Genomic DNA, 19,477 nt, shown 5'->3' with positions numbered 1-19,477 from the left:
CCTTGCTGCGTATTTTGTGAAATATCAGCCATCAGGGTAGTGGTGTCTCTTTACTGCCTGGAATTAGTTGGAAAGGTGAGAACTGAATCAAAAAGTTATGGCACAATCTTGACAGCTTCCTCAAAGATTAAGTAGTCCGTGCTCCTTTCTAATTTGCTAGATTTACATGGTTTTGAAGAATTTAGAATTATTTTCTTCCTTCCTTTTTTTTTTTTAAGAAGGAGTCTTGCTGTGTCACCCAGGCTGGAATGCAGTGGTGCGATATCGGCTCACTGCAACCTCCACCAGGCCTCCACCTCCGGGGTTCAAGCAATTCTCCTGCCTCAGCCTCCCGAGAAGCTGAGATTACAGGTGTGCACCACCACACCTGGCTAATTTTTGCATTTTTAGTAGAGACAGGATTTCACCATGTTGGCCAGGCTGGTTTCGACCTCCATACCTCAGGTGAGCCTCCCACCTTGGCCTCTCAAAGTGCTAGGATTACAGGCGTGAGCCACTGCATCTGGCCTAGAATTATTTTCTGTGCCTGATTTTAGGCAAATTGAAAATAAGCACTTAGGAAGTTTGAGTAAATCAAGCTGACTGGCAAGGATAAAAACAAAACCATTCAGAAAGTACCTTCTTTTCCCTCTGTCTTAGGGAAACTGATCTCTGGAGAAGGTGTGTGTATGTGCAGGCATGTGGGTATGTGCATATGTGTGTGTTGCATTACATTTGATATTGCGGCACTATTCACAATAGCAAAGACTTGGAATCAACCCAAATGTCCATCTGTGACAGACTGGATTAAGAAAATGTGGCACATATACACCATGGAATACTATGCAGCCATAAAAAAGGATGAGTTTGCGTCCTTTGTAGGGACATGGATGCAGCTGGAAACCATCATTCTTAGAAAACTATCACAAGAAGAGAAAACCAAACACTGCATGTTCTCACTCATAGGTGGGAACTGAACAATGAGATCACTTGGACTCGGGAAGGGGAACATCACACACTGGGGCCTATCATGGGGAGGGGGGAGGAGGGAGGGATTGTATTGGGGAGTTATACATGATATAAACGTTATGCACATGTACCCTAGAACTTAAAGTATAATTAAAAAAAAAAAAAAGAGAACATTTCAGGAGTGTGCTCTCTGTATGCCAGCAATTTCATTCTCATGCTGCCCTAGGAAGTAGGCACTGCTGTTATCCCGGTTTTGTAAATGAGGGAACTGAACTCTGGAGGGAAGTTACTTGCCCACAGTCACACCTGAGTAGGAAACGGCAGACGGGATACATACCCAGGACTCCTAGTCCAAGCTTCCACTTGCCACTCCTGTATTATATTAAGACTTAAAGCTGTGGTGGCTTATGCCTGTAATCCCACTACTTTGGGAGGCCAAGGTGGGAGGATCATTTGATCCTAGGAGTTCAAAACCAGCCTGGGCAACATAGAGATCCTGTCTCTACAAAAAATAAACATTGGCTGGGAGTGTTGGTGTGTGCCGGTAGTCCTAGTCCCAGCTGCTTGGGAGGCTGAGGTGGGAGGATTGCTTTAGCCTGTGAGGTTGAGGCTGCAGTGAGCTGAGATTGTGCCTCTGCACTCTAGCTTGTGTGGACAGAGTGATAGTTATCCCCACCACTCCCCCCCAAAAAAGACTTTGATCTGAGAACCCCTGTTGATTTTTACTGGATTGACCTTGGTGGCCTCATTCTAGACATTTAGTGACACCTATGACCCTTTTCATTCTCTTCCTTTTGATCCTTAATTTCTGATTTTGTTAAAACTCCTTAAGGCAATTTTTGTTTTCTCTCTGATTTCCTGAGGTTAATGGTAATGTTGGCAGGGTGATGCTGCTCATCTGGTCTGATTCCCAAGCTGGAGGTAATGGCGTGTGTCCTGCCCTGGTGCTGCTCCATGATGGGGAGCATGCTCAGTTTCCTGCATTCAGGTGAGAGCAGAGACTTGGCAAGATCCGCCCCGTTCAGAGTTGCAGGAAGAGCCTTGGATGCCTGTCCCAAATTGGAATAAGTGGGAGGGAGCCACAGGCTGGTACAGGTAAGAGAGCTCAAGCTCTGTCTTTTCACAGCTAAAACTCAGCCCTTCTGCTGTGATTCTTAGGAGGGCCCGGGTGCTTCCTGCAGGAATGAATGTAGGAGCTTACTTTTGCATATGCAAGGGGCTGGGCTGTGGCTGCCTTCTCAAGTTCTCAAGTCAGTGTCTAGGGGCTGCTGTCTTCCTGAATTGCTGGGAATTTTATTGTTAAGGAGCCATCTTGGCTGAGTCTGTTTTTATTCTACTATTTGAGGTTGGGCTTGCATTCAGACTGGGAGCAGTCTGTGGCTTCTCTCCTTGTCAGATACCTTGGAGGTGGGCGCAGTGTTCAGGAATCTGATTCTCTGGGAAGACACAATTGCGATGTGAGAGTTTTCTCTCTCCTACAGCTTTGCTTGTTTGTCTCCCTCGTGTTTGTAAAGCAGTAAAATACCAACCCATAAGATTATTGTTTAGTAAACAGAAGCAAATCCAGACATTTATTCCCTACTATTGCTATATTTAGAAATGATCATTAATCCATATCAGAGAACTCTCACAAAGATGTGTTATTTTTGCATTCTTTAGTGTTTAATAAATGTCATGGGGCAACATTAAGAAGTATGTTATCCTTTTGAGAAGACCAGTCTTGGTAGTTCTTTTTGTGTAGTGAAAATGATGTATTAAAAAAATAATAAGAATGAATTTTAAAACCTGATAAGTATTTTCTGCAGCAGAATAAGGATGTACTAGTAAAAGTGCTAATTCTTGGAACCCTGTGGGATAGCAGGCATTTGTGTTTTTAGGCATTCTGGGATGTATACATGCAAACTTGTGGAGGGTGCTGAGGAAATGAGAACAGTAGAATTAATCTGTACAAAATTTGCCTTTTTCACAGAATCTGGGGATTGGACCAGAGCCCCGATATAAGTTAAACAGAAGTTATTTGTGTATGTAGATAAATGATTTTCACCATTCTGAAGCTTAACAGAAATATTTTCAATAGGGAAAAAACCTTGCCGTTGCAGTTCTTTATTTTCCACGGCGGTAGCAAACCGCAAGTGAGAGAATGTTTTTAATTGAAATCACATAACTTCATCTCAGCCAACTTCCAATTGCTTCCCCTGTGCAGCGTTTTGCCAGAGTTGCAAACAAGACTGTACAAGAAAGGAAAAGAATGTGGCATTCACAGATACTAAAACATTGTAAAAAGCAACGCTGATATCGCCAGCCAATTCCGTCACCACGTGACTCTCACCCTTCTATCGAGGATGAACAGAAATGTCATCCAAACACTTGCTCTGAGCTCCCAGTCTCCGGTCTGGGCCTGCATGGTGGATTCCTCCTCGTTTCAAGGACCACCCTGGGCTATTTTGCCCTTCCTTTTGTGTGGCGTCATCTTTTATTTTTTCCTTGTCTCTTGGTTGTTTTGGTTAGAGAGGAGTAGTCTTTATGTTGGGCTCTGCGTTGCAAGTAGTATACATGCTCTTGAGTGAAAATAAAAAGAGGATGTTTACTGCAAGGGTATCTGAAGCATACCCAAGGTAAGGGTTATCCAGTGTAGGCCTATTTTGGAAACACCCCGGGACTAAGGACTTTGAACCTTACCAGGTTTTTCTGTAGGTATTTATCATTTCCTGCCGAATGCACCCTTGCTTCATTCTTCTGTTCTCTCAAAATAGACTGATCTGCTTCCCAGAGCCTGGCTGCCCACACTCCTAGCATTTATTTCTTCCTCTCAAGGGTTCATCCAGAGTGAAGCTGGAATCTCTTAGTCCTGATTGTAAATTCCAGGGAGATGGTTTCTCATTGGTTCATAATAGGTCAGATGTCTGCACCTGTGGCCAGCGTAATGGAGTTCTGTGCAAAAATGATGGCTGAAAGTATGTCTTTTGTAACCTATAGGGGTAAGAAAATGGCTAGAAAACTGAGGAGACAGGGTATTCATCTGGTAACCTGGTGGTGTTCACTATAGTTGCCTTTTTGTGTTTCTTTGTGGGGCCTCTTACTAACTCCCTCTTCACGCCAATTTCAAGTTCATCAAAACCTAGTGAAACGGTGAGTATTTATATGCATGGTGTTGGACAGAAAGATATGGCTAAGTATTCTGTACTAGTATATGATTAAGTGAACATTTATTGAGTGCCTATCATATACTAAGCCCTTTTTCCAGTCTAACACTAGACAAATAATAGATGACTCTCTTAATTTTCACTCACACCTTTATCACCTCTTCCCAATTGTCACACTGTGTTTTCTGTCTACCTCTTACACATCATGTTCATTGTAGTGAGTGAGAAGTTATCTTGAAGGTTGGTTAGTAATGTTGTGACCTTTACCTTTTATGTCCTGGGTGATGGATGGGATTTTTAAGAGTTAATGAGTCCAAGGATGCCTGACATATGAAAGACACGATATTGCCTGTGTCGCTGCAATAACTTCCAAAACATGACAATGGGTGTATACTGCCTATCACTTGTCCCCAAGACAAATCCCAGTAGCATCGAAAGCTCATTTTTGGGGGGTCCAGGTAATTGTAATCATGGGACACATGATAATGTAAAAGCTAATCTGAAATTCTTTTGGAACTTTGATTACTCCCTTTGATCTAAGTGTGCAAGTGATTAACTGCAAGATATGTGGAAAATGTTTCTTTCCCTTCGTCTTTGGAAGCAAGATCTGTATTTCTATGGGTGCAATGCCATTTTAGCACTCTCACTTTGGACTTGACCAAGACTTTTATGGGATCTGAAAAATTAGTGCATCAGGAAGGGTTTATTTTAATTTGTGTTCCTTAATCCCATTTTAACTTTCTCCCCCTTTGAAAGTCCCATTTAGGGTGTAAGCAAGTTAGCAGAAGTATACATGAAACTATATTAGATAGCTCTTTGGGGTTCCACATGTATGGAGAATTAACACTGACACCAAGGCCCTTGCCGTGAATTCATTTTTCCAGCATAAAACATGAGAACAAATCATAATTGTTCTTTCTGTTTCCAGCTCTCTTAATTTTATTCCCTTTGGTATTGTTGTCTGTAGGGATTTCTATCCCAGTTATGTCACAAAAGGATGGTAATGTTTTGCCATGGTGACATTTCCATTATCTGTCAGCACCTCTGAAATGATCTCAGTTTTTTCTGAGGTTGACATTCCTCCCCTGCCTTCCTGTGATCTGTTTTCATTTCTTGATAAGTCTGATTTCTTCAGCAGAATGATCATAATGAGACATGTTATTAGTAAGAATGGTAGAGAGAAAATGGACCTGAGTAGTTACGAACTTCCTTCCTCTGATGACTGTTTTCCTGGAGCTGAATCCTCACATTGTACTTTTTACACTGTGAATGTTTTTTCTGTTTTGAAAGACATCCACTTCGAATATATTACCTAAAACATCTTTTAGGCTGGGCATGGTGGCTCACACCTGTAATTGTAGCACTTTGGGAGACTGAGGTAGGAGGGTTGCTTGAGCCCAGGAGATCCAGCCCAGCCTGGGCAACATGGCGAAACCCATCTCTACAAAAAATTAGCCGGGCATGGTGGTGGTGTGTGCCTGTAGTCCCAGCTGCCCAGGAGGCTGAGGTGGGAGGATCACCCGAGCCTGGGAAGTTGAGGCTTCAGTGAGCTGAGGTTGTGCCACTGCACTTCAGCCTGGGCTGCAGAGTGAGACCCCAGTCTCAAAATAATTTTCTTTAGTTATTTAAAAATATATTTACTTAAATTGACAAATAATAATTGTACATATTCATGGGGTATGTAATGATGTTTTGATACATATAATGTATAGTGATCAGATCAGGGTAATTAGCATATCCATCTTCTCAGACATTTATCATTTCTTTGTGTTGGGAATGTTCAATATTTTCCTTCTAGCTATTTGAAAGTATACAATAGATTATTCTTAACTGTTACGTTGCCATTGTTTTCATTTGTTTTTCTTTTTCCTTTCTTTTTTTTTTTGAGACAGGGTCTCTCTCTGTTGCCCAGGCTGGAGCGCAGTGGTGCGATGTCAGCTAACTGCAACCTCTGCCCCAGGTTCAAGCAATTCTCCTGCCTCAGCCTCCCGAGTAGCTGGGATTACAGGCATCTGTCACTATGCCTGGCTAATTTTTGTATTTTTAGTAGAGACAAGGTTTCACCATGTTGGCCAGGCTGGTCTCGAGCTCCTGACCTCAAGTGATCCCCCCACCTCGGCCTTCCAAAGTGCTGGGATTATAGGCATGAGCCACCGCGCCCAGCCCTTCATTTGTTTTTCTATGTCAGTATACTTTGAAGGACTTTGTATACTAAGTGTTTCAAAATAACAGGAGCTTTTGTGAAATGAGACATACAAATGAAGGAGAACATGAACTTACCCCTATTTTCTGTACCTGTCAATGATTTGAATTTCAGGGTTTTTGTTTTGTTTTGTTTTGTTGTTTCTGTTTATGTATGTGTATAATTTTTTTTACACATACACATGTACACGTACAAATGAACAAGCCTGTATACATTTAATTTTTTACAAATAAATGCCTACTTTTTCTGATGCCATATTAAACTCTTCCATATTACTGCCTTTTCCTAGGGTTTTGTAAAATAGTACTTTATCTCCAAGCTACTATCCAGCCACCTTTTATTTAAAGTGTTCAGTGGACCATTATTTGGGATGAATAAAAATTTGATGTTATGCCACAGAAAGGTAGGATTTTGGGGAGAAACAAATACAGGAAACAGGTGGAGATAGATACATTGAGAAGAATCCTTTTGAGCAGGGATTTTTGTAGAAAGCATTAAAACAAATTGTATATCAAACTCTCTGGCTGGTGGTCAGTCTAATCACAAGCATTTATTCTTAAGTGTCCTACAGAGAGAAAAAGCTGTTTATGACTCTATCTTGAATTAAATATTTGGATTTGGACTGCAACTTAATTTTAGGGAGAAAACATCTGTCTTTTCTGAAAACAGTATGCCTTTAAAAGTGATCCCTATGGTAGAATGTTGTTGAAATGCTTAAATACTTTCCACTAAGGTTTTTTTTCCCCCTTTCCTTTCTTTCTTTTTTTTTTTTTTCGGACAGGATTTTACTCTGTTGCTCACGCGGGAGTGCAGTGGTGCGATCATAGCTCACTTTGGCCTCAACCTCCTGGGCTTAAGTGATCCTCCCACTTCAGCCTCCCTGGTAGCTGGGAGTGCAGGGGTACAACCATGCCTGGTTGATTTTTTAAAAAAATTTTTGTGGAGACAGGTTCATTGTTTTTTTAAAATTATACTTGAAGTTCTAGGGTACATGTGCACAACGTGCAGGTTTGTTACATATGTATACATGTGCCATGTTGGTGTGCTGCAACCATTAAGGCATCATTTACATTAGGTATATCTCCTAATGCTATCCCTCCCTCCTCCCCCGACCCCACGACAGGCCCCTGGGTGTGATGTTCCCCGCCCTGTGTCCAAGTGTTCTCATTGTTCAATTCCCACCTATGAGTGAGAACATGCTGTGTTTTGTTTTCTGGGAGACAGGTTCTTGCTGTGTTTCCTTAGCTGGTCTGGAACTCCTGGACTTAAGCTGTCCTCCTGCCTCAGCCCCTCAAAGTGTTGGGATTAAAGTCTGTTAATTTTCTAATGCAAAAGAATGGTACATGTTTATTACAGAACTATTAGGAAGAGCTAAGCCAAAAACTCACCTATTTTTCCAGCCATCAAATATAACCAGTTTTATTCTTTAGTGATGTATTGGTCCTCTGTATTCACGGGTTCCACAACCAGCTGCAGCTACAAATTATTTAAAAAAAAAAACCCAACAACCCCAAATAGTACTACAATATAGTACAAATAAAAAAATACAGTATATCAACTATTTATATAGCATTTATATTGCATTAGGTATTATAAGTAATCTATAGATTATTTAAATTACACAGGAGGATGTGCATAGGTTTTATGCAAGTACTGTGCTATTTTATATCAGAGATGTGAGCATCTGTGGATTTTGGTATCCAAGGGGATCCTGGGAACCAGTTGTCTTGGATATGGAGGGGCAGTTGTATTATTCTAGGTGTATTGTGTGTAGGTGTATAAAATCAAAATTTATATTGAGGAGTATACATTTTGTTACTTGAATATTCATTTCCTGTGAAATCATGAACATGTTGCCATGTCAAAGAAAAGCCCCACCTGGTTTTACACTATCATTTTGAAGTTTTACTTAGTATTTCATTGTATGGATGTATACTGTCCTTATTATTGTTGGGTATTTATGTTGTTTCCAGTTTGTTTGTTTGTTTGTTTTTTTGAGACAGGGTCTCTGATGCCCTGCCTCAGGACCAAAGTGTCCTCTATTGGTAACCTTCGTGTTGGCCGTGGACATGACTGTACTTTTTTTGTCGTGATTACTATTGTTAGTAGTAATAATAAAAATGCTTATTATATGTAGTACCCTGGTGGTTTCAGTTTTGATTGGGACTTCAGTTTTCTTTCTTGTCTTGTCCTGTATAACCTGAATTTAAAGTGAGTAGGAACGTTGGCCTTTTGTCTGTTGCCTATAGGGATAAAAATACTGCAGTGGGTAGAGATTTTGGTCTGGCTGGGGGCTTCCCCATGTCAGCCAGGCTGTTGGGTACTATTGAGCTGGTCCTTGCAGCATCACTTCTTGAGGTTTGCAGAGATGCAGTGGTAGTGGGTCAGCCTGTATTCCTCTCCAAGCTGGGGGTGGGGGCACTGAGCGAGTGTTTCCAACAAAGAGCAATCTGGGTATCTATCTGCTTCTAGGCAGCTAAAGAATGCTGAATAATTAATAGCTTTCCAGGGAAATATTACTTGCTATAGTTGAATATTCTTTTGGACTTAATGCCAACTATAGTATGATGATTGAAAAGTCCCTGCAGAGGAAAAAGTGTTTAGAAGCAAATGTATTGATGGTATTGATGGATATTGTTTTTCAGTGGTAAAATGGAGGGTAATTGACATAAGTTTGGATGGGACTTCACCATCTCAATGACTTTATTTTGATTTTAGCCATTTTTATGCACTTGGCACATGAAACTATAATGAATTTAGGTTAAGTTATTCCCTTTGATAAAGAAAACTGCCGGATAGATAGATGGTCATTAATCATACAAAGATTCTTTGTAGGGATTTGGAAAGAAAAAATTGGATTATTGTTTGAAGACAAAGGGGGTGTCTACCATGCCTTGCCTTCTCGAATGAATTGTAGTACTTTCGAGAATTCTGGTCTCTGATCCTGAGGGTGGCAGTTTAATTTCTGAAATCTGAAGGTGTCACACAAACTCAGACAAGCAAATTGCCTGTATATTTCACATGTTGTGTTCTTTAATGCCCATGGTTAAGACATTGAGTGAAGAGAACAGGGGCTGGAAAAGAGGTGCTGAAGTTTTGAATGAGGCACTCTGCCTGTTGTACTAGCTGTGAACCCATCTGGGGAACAAGTACTGACACTGCCCACTTAGAAGAAGAAACGTTTGTTAAAGAGGTACAGTTGCCTTTATGGCTGGCATTTTAGTTAACCAGTAGCAAAATAAAGGACTGATGGATTTATTATCAGATTATGCACAACCGTGTACATATTGCTAAATCCTCCATAAACATCACAGGTACCTAAAATAAAAGAGAAGTTTTGATTTGTTTTAATAAATAACATTAGCTAGCACCTCCATTTCTGACCATTCAGTCCTGTTTGGAAATGCCACAATGATGGGCGTGTGTTATTTTGACCTCATGTGAAGGTTCCATGACAACAGTAAACATTCGTATTGCAGATTTTCATAAGTCTATAAATCTGGATGAGGCAAGTGTCCTCAGCCTGCAATAAAGATGTGTTACGAAATTTCCCATGCCAGAAGAGACACTCAGAGCTGGGACTGGCCTTTTCAAAAGCTGTTTATGGTGATGAGTGGTAACTCCACTTTTAGTTTTGGCATCAGATGGAGTTTGTGGCTCATTGGTTTCATTGTGTTGCCTGGGTACGTCCTATTTAGACTTAATTGAATGGTTTACACCACTGTCCTAGGTGGTTGCTGTTCTTTTCAAGGACTGTCCTTACTGAATACCCTTGGTATTTTATTTCTCTTTTCTTACACAAATCCTCAATTGCAACAACAAAGAAAATGCTAACATTTGACATCACTGGTAAACTAAGAATGCTTTAGATTAGGATTTCCATTTGCTGCCTTTCCAAATTTGATAATTTATATTTGGATATCCTTTTAGCATATTTTTGGTGGAATGGTTCACCTTATTATTATTATTTTTTAAGATGGATGTTTCCTAGCTTTCACCAAGAAACAACTCAGTTTCAATGGAATGTTTTGTAAGTATGATGTAATGGAAATTTCACAGGATTTGGAGTCACAAGGGCCTGCGTTGGCATCTTAGTGCCATTATTTATTAATTGTGTGACCTTGGGCAATCACATAGCCTCTCTGAACTTCCATTTTCTCACTAGTAGGTAGAGATGATATTATTGATTGTTATTTAGGGGTTGTGGCAGAAATTATGCTGTTCTTATGACTTTGAGATTCTTTCCATAGGGAGGCGGGTAGTGATGTCTCATTCCTTCTTTTTGTATGGCGGGGTGGCCATGTGATTAAGGTGGAGCAGTGCTGTGAAACTTCCAAGATAGGGTCATAAAAGGTGATATAGCTTCTGCCTGGTTCTTTTGGGACACTTGGTTTTGGAAGTCAGCTAGGAGGCTGCAAGGGAGCTCAAGGAGCCAAATGGTGAGGCCACATCTAAGTGTTCCAGGGGAGGTGAAACACACCTGAGGTTTCAGATGATTCTAGCCCTGGGCCATTGAGTTGCCTGCAGTCTTCCCAGTGTAAGATCCAGACATCAGGGAGCAGAGACAAGCATTTCAGCTGTGCTTTGTATAAATTCCTGACTCACAGAAATTGTGAAAGATAATCAAATGATTGTTGTCAGTTTAAGCCGTTATATTTTGGGATGATTTGTTACACAGCGGTAGATAATTGTAATAAAGATATCGTGAGATTCAAATAAATGGTAGTTCTCCTTCTAATTTTGCATACTGTCTCTGTCACTTGGTAACTGTGTGACTTGGGGCAAAATATTTAACTTCTTTGTGTCTGTTTTCTTAATTGTAAATGGGGCTTACAAAAATTCCCTCTGGACTTCTGATGAGAATTAATGATATGATACTTGATACGCTCAATAAATGTAACTTGTCATTATGTTTTGTTAAAATATATCGTTGGATTTTGGGAATGCATGAAAAAACTTGTTAATTGTATTTTGATTTTTAAAGGGCTTATGTAAATTTTATTTTGTACCTTTCTCTAGGCAAGAAACAAGTTCGAATGTAATTTTCATGAAATGAAAAAAATAAAAGAAAAATGAATAGTAAATCTGATGCTAGTATCTGCCATTTATTTCACATATTTTTTCTAAGGTTGTATATGTCTGGGAACCTTTGGCTTTGCTTGGTAGAAAGAGGACTTATGACTCCAATTAGAGGACATCAATAGAGAAGAAGGGATGAAGGATGGGAGGTAGGAAAGAAATCTTATTTTCAGTAACTTAATGTGCCAGAAACTGCACTGTAGTCTTTTACCAGTGTAGTCTTCTTAGATACTCTGAGACAGATAATAAGAAAAGAATGGATTGTTACTTAATTTTTATCGTCCCTGAAATCGAGGTTGTTAGTGTCCTTCTCTGGTGTGTTACGCGGAGAAAGGAGCAATGATTGCAGTTTTACTTTCAGGCTAAAAGCTACAAATCTGAGCTCACATTTCTATTTGTTTCTGCCTCTGACCCTGGGTGGCTTTGTGACCTCTGTAAGCCTCAGTTTCTTCAGTGGTCAAATGGGTCTACTAGTGTTTCCTATTTCCTTGCATTGTTAAAGAAGAGCCCATGAGAATCTGTTTTCTAACCTAGCTTGGTCATAAGAATGATTGTAGTGTGTTTTTTAAAATAATGGGACCCACCCCAGAGCTACAGAATGAGAATTTCCAGGGATTCTGTGATTCAGTGCCCCACGTAAGTCTTGCGTTAGGCTGATTTGGGAGGCGTTAAAACAACATGTAAAGTTGAACAGTTAAGACCTAATAAATAAATGTTAGCTGCTGTTATAATTATACTTAACATTAATTTAATGTTTTAGGTAAGTTCTTTTATATATGTTCTTTAGATTTGCTTTGGTAGATTTTGATAATTTCTGAAAAATAAACACAAGAATGACTGCAAATGTTGGTATGCCACTTAAATAAAATCTGATTCTGCTATTATTTTATGTCCATCAAGAAGTTATGAAAAGTTTTCTCTTTTTCTTTCCTCTCTGAAATATAGATTATCATAACTAAGTTAATGAGTTTCTTCCCAACCAACCAAACCTTTTGAAGTTTAGGAAGACTATGGATTGAGACATCTTTTTCTGTAACATAATTAAAGAAAAATAGATTCACAGTTAGGGTCGTTGAACCTTGAGGGAATTTGCCCACTGGCTGCCCATCAGGCTGTGATCAGAAGTTTTCATGTTATATGTTACATGATAATTAAGGATGGGGAATAGCTATTTTAGAGACTCTAATTAAAGACTGTGTTTTCTATATAATGAGTATCTATAATGAGTTTTCCGTATGAAGTATCTATTTAGAACAATATGTGAGGGGGTGTATCTCATTGTCCAGCAAATTCCTATTATAACTGGTTACTTGTCACGAATTTGAATTGGAGCAACTTGGGTTTGTATCCCAGTCTTCTAACACCTTAGGGCTGTTGTCATGCATGTTGCTTGTCAGATATTTTGCTGAATACTTTGGAGTATGGTTGCTTTTGTCACCCTTGGTTACATTGTGTATCACATTGACTCCTGCAAAATAGTGGGGAAAAGTAACCCTGGTAATGTATAATTAACTTATGAAGTAGAAAATACTTCTATCCCTTAATCTAATATTTTAGTTTGTTGGGGCTTATTGTGCTAGCAGCCCAGGCTTCTCTTCCAGTTGTGCTTTAAGGGTTTTGTTGATTGTGCTTACCTAAGTCCTAGTTCAATGATTGGTCAGTGATGGGTGGTAGGGCCTGGCATATTGCCAGATTTGTAATAGGTGCTCAATAAATGACTTCTTACCATTGTAGTTATCTGTCTCATTCTTTAAAGAGCAAGTAGTTGTCCAAATTACAAACCCATTAGAAGAGTTTTTTGTTTTTTTTTCTTGTTGTCGTTGGTTTCTTTCTTTCCTTTTTTTTTTTTTTTTTGTTTTTTTGAGATAGGGGCTCACTGTGTCGCCCAGGCACACTGCATCCTCCTCCTCCTGAGCTCAAGCTGTCCTCCCACTTCAGCCTCCCAAGTAGCTAGAACTACAGGCGCATGCCACTGTGCCTGGCTAATTTTTGTAATTTTTGTAGTTACGGGGTTTTGCCATGTTGCCCAGGCTGGTCTTGAACTCCTGGCCTCAAGCAATCCTCCTGCCTCTCAGCCTTCCAAAGTGCTAGGATTACAGGTGTGAACCACTGCCCAGGCTAGAGTAGGTTTTGTTGTCTAAACAAACAAGGCGATAAATTTTATTCTTGTTTTTCTTTCCAAGTTAATGTTTTGTGCTGTTCCAGCTGGCTATTGACAAATACAATAGGAGTTCAATCAATGTAGCTTATTGGAATAGTTCTAAAATTGGAATCTGGGTTGCAGTTCCAGCTGTATAACTGGCTTTGGGCAAGATCCTTCAACCATAGTGGTTCTCAACTTGTACCTCTTATAAATAGATGGGCTGATATTTTATGACTTGTTCAACTCCTGAGTTTTTGGCTATGTGAATCTGCTTGTTCTTTTAAAGAAGTGTTTGCGTTGGATGTGGTGTTAAAGTTGGAATGTTCTTGCAAGTCCTTTGGGAAATTTTGGTCCTTGGATCTGTGCTTGGCCTTGTTCAGACATGAAATGAGAAAAATATTGTTGAATTTTATAAAGCTTAATATAAAGCTTGAAGTTGGATGCACAAGAACATATTTCTGACCCTCCTTGGCGTGTGTGTGTGCCTGTGTGTGAGTTGGGAAGGCATATGATGAGTTTTAAATGTCATCTGGAACTGAGAACTGGTTGCCCACTTTTATTTTTTTCTGTAAACAGCATGAGGTAGACATTAAGATAACAACCTGTTGAAAGACACAAAGCTTGCTTGTGTGTTTTGGCTTTTGTAAGGAACACTGCAGTGACCATCTTCATACATGTGGCAGCATCCTCATTCTTCTCTGTTGTGAACACATACCAGTACATTTCTGTACATACTAGTACATTATGCTTATCTTTTTGATGTCGGCTCAGGTGGCACCCCCTGTGCCTTACCTGACAACCCCCCATACCCCCAGACTATGATTGTAAATTTTTTCAATATAGTAGCATTCGATAGATGGTAACTGACATTATTATTTTCCTTATTAGTAAGATTCTTTCATTGTTGTGTTACTTATTGTTATGTTAAGGCCTCCCAAGTTAAACTCCTGTGTTGTGCTGACATTGGAAGGCAGACTACTGTTTCTGGCGGCAGCTTTTAGGCGAGTATTTCTCCCCTGCCTCACAGATGTTCAAAAGTTGGTTGGCATGAGCTTAGAATTTTTTGAACGTCACCAGTGGTATTCAAGAATAGTCATTACTATGACTCATGATGTAGCTGAATAGAGGAGAGAACAGAGACTCATGACTCTGGACTGAAAATGTTGAGTGTGTCGCTAAGCCCAGAAGAGAAAAGTCTGTGCAGATACAAAATATGCAGCAGCAAATGGGCTTCTAAAAAGACTCAGAAACAGAAGGGGTTCTCGTCTTTTTAAAGTGATGGATCTTTCCCATCTCCTTGCCCACATTCTCTCCTACGTATCAGATGATTACTTTCTTGCTTATTTAATTCAGCCATCTCACTCTGACCCATGGATATTATATCATCCAGGTCAACTGAAGGATCACTCCGGATTAGTGTGGTGGTTTCAGTCTTTTAGAGGCTATGCTTCAAAAAGTTTCACAGATGCTTACTTAATATTAGTTGTACTTTTAGGACCTCTTGGTTTTGGAAAACTGCTATGAATCTGATAATGAACAGTACTAGCCTACAGAGGTCATTATACGTTTTATCTATGTAATATTACATTTGTTACATATGTATACATACACATATATATAAATATATACATAAACATACACACATATATGGCATCTGTATATTATAGAAAATACTTTTACTCACATTTTTTTAGTGCACAGATAATTTCTCGTGTACCTGTAGAATCCCAAACCCCTTGGAATAACCATTTTCCATCTGTCAGATTTTGTGGTTCGTAGTTTTTGAGAGCATTGAATTGGAAGGTCTTGGGCATCCTGGCCAGTCTTCTGGCTTTTTTCTTTTTTTTTAAGAAAGGAGAAATTAAAGCTTTTAGTTCTTTAACATCAGTATTTCATTTTTGAGTGTTTAAAAAAATCTTAAAGATTGTTTTAATGTGTATGTATTTGTGTATATGTGTGTATTTAAGACTTGTGAATCTAGTTGCTAGTTTTAATTCTAAATCTCCTGTCATTTCTAATTTCATTAAAAATTGTATCCCATGTACTACTTGTATAATTTTATTTTCTTAACATCTACCAGTGGTAACTTGCAATGTATTCCAACATTTTTTTCTTCTTAACGTAGCCTCATAGGAATTCTTTTGGACATAAAGATTTATAATGGACCTCTTGAATACTTTGGTTGCCAGTGCTAGACATATACTAATTCCCTGCTCAGTACTTCCCTTGGCTCTGACTCTGAAGATGAAAGTCTTCTTTTCTCAACCTCTCCTTGATTATTCTTGTGCTTTTGTAAAGTTATTGAGATGGGTTCTGATGCTTCATATGGCTTCTTAGATTTTAAGTCCTGTCACCATTAGGAACAGTCTGTTCTAGGAATGTTTGAAGTTCAGGGCCTTCACACACAATTATGTGGTGTCTTTCTTTTTTTTTATTTTTATTATACTTTAAGTTCTAGGGTACATGTGCACAACGTGCAGGTTTGTTACATATGTATATATGTGCCATGTTGGTGTGCTGCACCCATTAACTCGTCATTTACATTAGGTATATCTCCTAATGCTATCACTCCCCCCTACCCCCTCCCCACAATAGGACCCAGTGTGTGATGTTCTCCTTCCTGTGTCCAAGTGTTCTCGTTGTTCAGTTCCCACCTATACACCATGGAATATTATGCAGCCATAAAAAAGGATGAGTTCGTGTCCTTTGTAGGGACATGGATGCAGGTGGAATGCAGCTGGAAACCATCATTCTCAGCAAACTATTACAAGAACAGAAAACCAAATACCATATGTGGCATCTTTCTTACCATCAGGTTGGGTAGTGGGAATTGTTTTCACTGTAGAGAGAAGGTAATTTCACTAATCAGCTGGGCACCTTTTAGAAAGATTGGGTTTTGCTGATCTCAAAAAATCTTAGTTTGGTGATAGGTTCTTTAGGAAACACACAACATACCATATTGAACTAATAGCAACCTGAATGATACAGTCAGTTATTGATAGTGTCATATATAGGTTCTAATAGTTGCTAACAATGAATATGATGTTAATGTGTGTTTTATGTGCATCAATCATCATTTAGGATAGTGTATCTGTGCTGTTCTCTTGTGTGGAAATAAGTTCAATGAATAATAGGTCACTCAGTAAGTGAGATAATGGGCAACCTACCATATCCTCATGTGGTCTTGATAGCCTTAAGACCTTGATCAAAGCTCAAAGATGAACTGACTTACCATCCAAATTGAAAACACTGTGCCTTAGATAATAGTGGTGTCCTATGATTGTGAGCTTGTTAACATCCTAACCAGACATAGAATTTTTATTTTTCTCTCTCTTTAGTTTTTCACGAGTTTTCTGTTTACTCTCTCTAAGAGAAATTGTGGTATTTGTTAAAGGTAAGGAAGTTAAAGAAATAGATTCAGGTTTTATGGTATGTTATAGTTTTTTTTAATGCACAATGGAAGTTACAGGTTTATGAATTGACATCCCAGAATTCAGAAGTTTTATTTGTAGCTAGATAGAAATTTTATTCCCCTCTCCTGCCCCTGCCTTTTTTTTTTTTTTTGGTATCAGTCTGCTGTACAGAGTTCTAATATGTACTTTATTTTTGTAGTTTTTGTATATTACTAAAGTAATACATGTTTATGGCAAAAATTCAAATAAAACACAGGAATATAAAGTAGAAAACTAAATTTTTCCTGTTACCTCCTTCTGTTCTCAACCTAAAATTCTAATCCTCCAGAGGCAACCCGTTTGGGATATATTTTTTTCAATTTTTCTATGCAGATAAAAATATGCATATGATCTTTGGAATATTTTTTCGAGATGGCATACATACTTATTTTACTCGTGTCTGAGAATCTTGGTTTCAACTTAGACTATTCTTAATCAGTATTTTATTTTTATTTTAAGTGCACCTTGTATTTTATGAATTTCCACAGAAGCCTTTGACATTAACTAGCGACTTTATTTTCTTAAATTATTAAGAAATGACAGTGGTATATACCCATTCTGAAATGTTTTTTGAAGAAGAGATGTATAGGATCAGGTTGGAGAAATTAAATAGCTTACTGTTTCAATACTGGTTATTTTGTTCAAGGTTTCTGTGTATCAGCCAATATATAGGTTTGGCTGCATTAGCAGATACTTCAAATTGTAGTGGCTTCAATATGGTAGAAGTTCATTTCTACCTTATGTAACGGTCTAGCCATGTAATAGTCCTACACTACTGTGATTCTGCAAGGTTGGGAACTGAGATTCTATCTCATATATTGGTCTGTCATTGTAGAGATATTGTCCTCCTGTGCATTCTGGCTAGTGGAACAGAGACAAGAGGAGAGCAGGTCTCTCCTCTTCACAGACACGGCTTGGAAATGACACACTGTGCTTCTGCTCACATCTCATAAGCCAGACCTTGCTCATGTGGCCGTAACTAGCTGCAACAAAAGCCTTTAATCAGGGCAGCCATACGCTCAACTGAGAGTTTGGAGGAAGGGGAGAATGTATTTTTGGAGGTAACTCAATCTTTGCTGAAGAGCATGCCTTTATTATTTTTTAAAAAGGGAATCTTGAGATACACTTATTTGGGATTAAATCAAAAATCCCTTTGATGTGCCAAATGAAAAAAAAATTGCTATTTAGAATATTTTCTTGTCCTCATCCATTTATGCAGTTTGACTGTCAAAAAATACAACATATAATCTTGCTAACAATAGGACATTTACATATGAACTTTCTATGCAGAATTGGTGTGAAACAATATCTTATTAGGTAATAAAACTATGTAAAATAGGGAGATATGGAATATAAGAGCCTATTTCTCAATGGAATGAAAGGTTGGCCCATTACAGTTCTCAACTTAAGTATATAGCACATTATTCCTTCTAAGGTGAGTTTTGCTTTAAGTTATACTTGTTTGCTATAGTTAGAAAATATAGATAAATAAAACTGTAACATCTGTGCTCAGAGATAACCACCATTCAACATTTGATTTTTAAATAATATTATGTAGTATGAGTGTATATGTGTGTATGCATGTGTACACATGCCGACAGACACCACCTATAAGCACATGAGCATTTATTGTATAAGTTATAACCATTTCATAGTGTATTAGTTTGCTCTCATGCTGCTAATAAAGATATAACTGAGACTGAGTAATTTATAAAGGAAAAAGGTTTAATGGACTTACAGTTCCACATGGCTGGGGAGGCCTCACAATCATGGTGGAAGGTCAAGGAGAAGCAAAGTCATGTCTTACTTGGTGGCAGGCAAGAGAGCATGTGCAGGGGAACTGCCCTTTATAAAACCATCAGATCTCATGAGACTTACTCACTATCATGAGAACAGCGTGGGTAAAACCCACCCACATGATTCAGTTACCTCCCACTGGGTCCCTCCCACGACATGTGAGGATTAGGGAAGCTACAATTCAAGATGTGATTTGAGTGGGGACACAGCCAAACCATATCACATACTCTTGAGTTTTGTTTTCTCCCCTCATTATACTTGATAGGGAATAATGTTCACAATATACGTGAAAATTTTTTGTTTTTGTTTTTTTGAGACAGAGTTTTGCTCTTGTTGCCCAAGCTGGAATGCAATGGCGCAATCTCAGCTCACTACAATCTCTGCCTCCTGGGTTCAAGTGATTCTCTTGGCTCAGCCTCCCAAACAGCTGAAATCACAGATGTGCACCGCCACACTGGACTAATTTTTTATATTTTTAGTAGAAACAGGGTTTCGCCATGTTAGCCAGGCTGGTCTTGAACTTCTGACCTCAGGTGATCTGCCCACCTCGACCTCCCAAAGTGTTGGGATTACAGGTGTGCGCTTCTGCACCCGACCTGAAGACTTTTTTTATCCAGGTATCTGTTTTATGGATATTTTCTCATGTATTTTATATGTGATTTTTTGTTGAATATTTAGGTTGTTTCTGAACTGCTTTCATAAACAATGATGT

At 38.9% G+C, this 19,477-nt stretch overlaps 1 protein-coding gene and 1 long non-coding RNA gene across 21 annotated transcripts in view; one reads left to right on the top strand and one right to left on the bottom strand.

The window, feature by feature from the left end:
- Positions 1-19,477, top strand: part of MAGI1 (membrane associated guanylate kinase, WW and PDZ domain containing 1) — a 691,563-nt gene that overhangs the window by 136,520 nt on the left and 535,566 nt on the right. The gene's annotated exons all lie outside the window — the stretch shown is intronic.
- LOC117083102 lies at positions 15,174-18,764 on the bottom strand. The gene is made up of 2 exons (XR_004436946.1): positions 18,707-18,764; positions 15,174-15,354 (listed from the first exon to the last, which is right to left on the bottom strand). It is a non-coding gene; the product is annotated as an uncharacterized LOC117083102 (long non-coding RNA).

This window comes from Trachypithecus francoisi, unplaced genomic scaffold (assembly GCF_009764315.1).
Source record: "Trachypithecus francoisi isolate TF-2019V2 unplaced genomic scaffold, Tfra_2.0 Lachesis_group0, whole genome shotgun sequence".
NCBI classification, from domain to species: domain Eukaryota; kingdom Metazoa; phylum Chordata; class Mammalia; order Primates; family Cercopithecidae; genus Trachypithecus; species Trachypithecus francoisi.
This window is presented reverse-complemented; position numbering and strand designations above follow the sequence as displayed.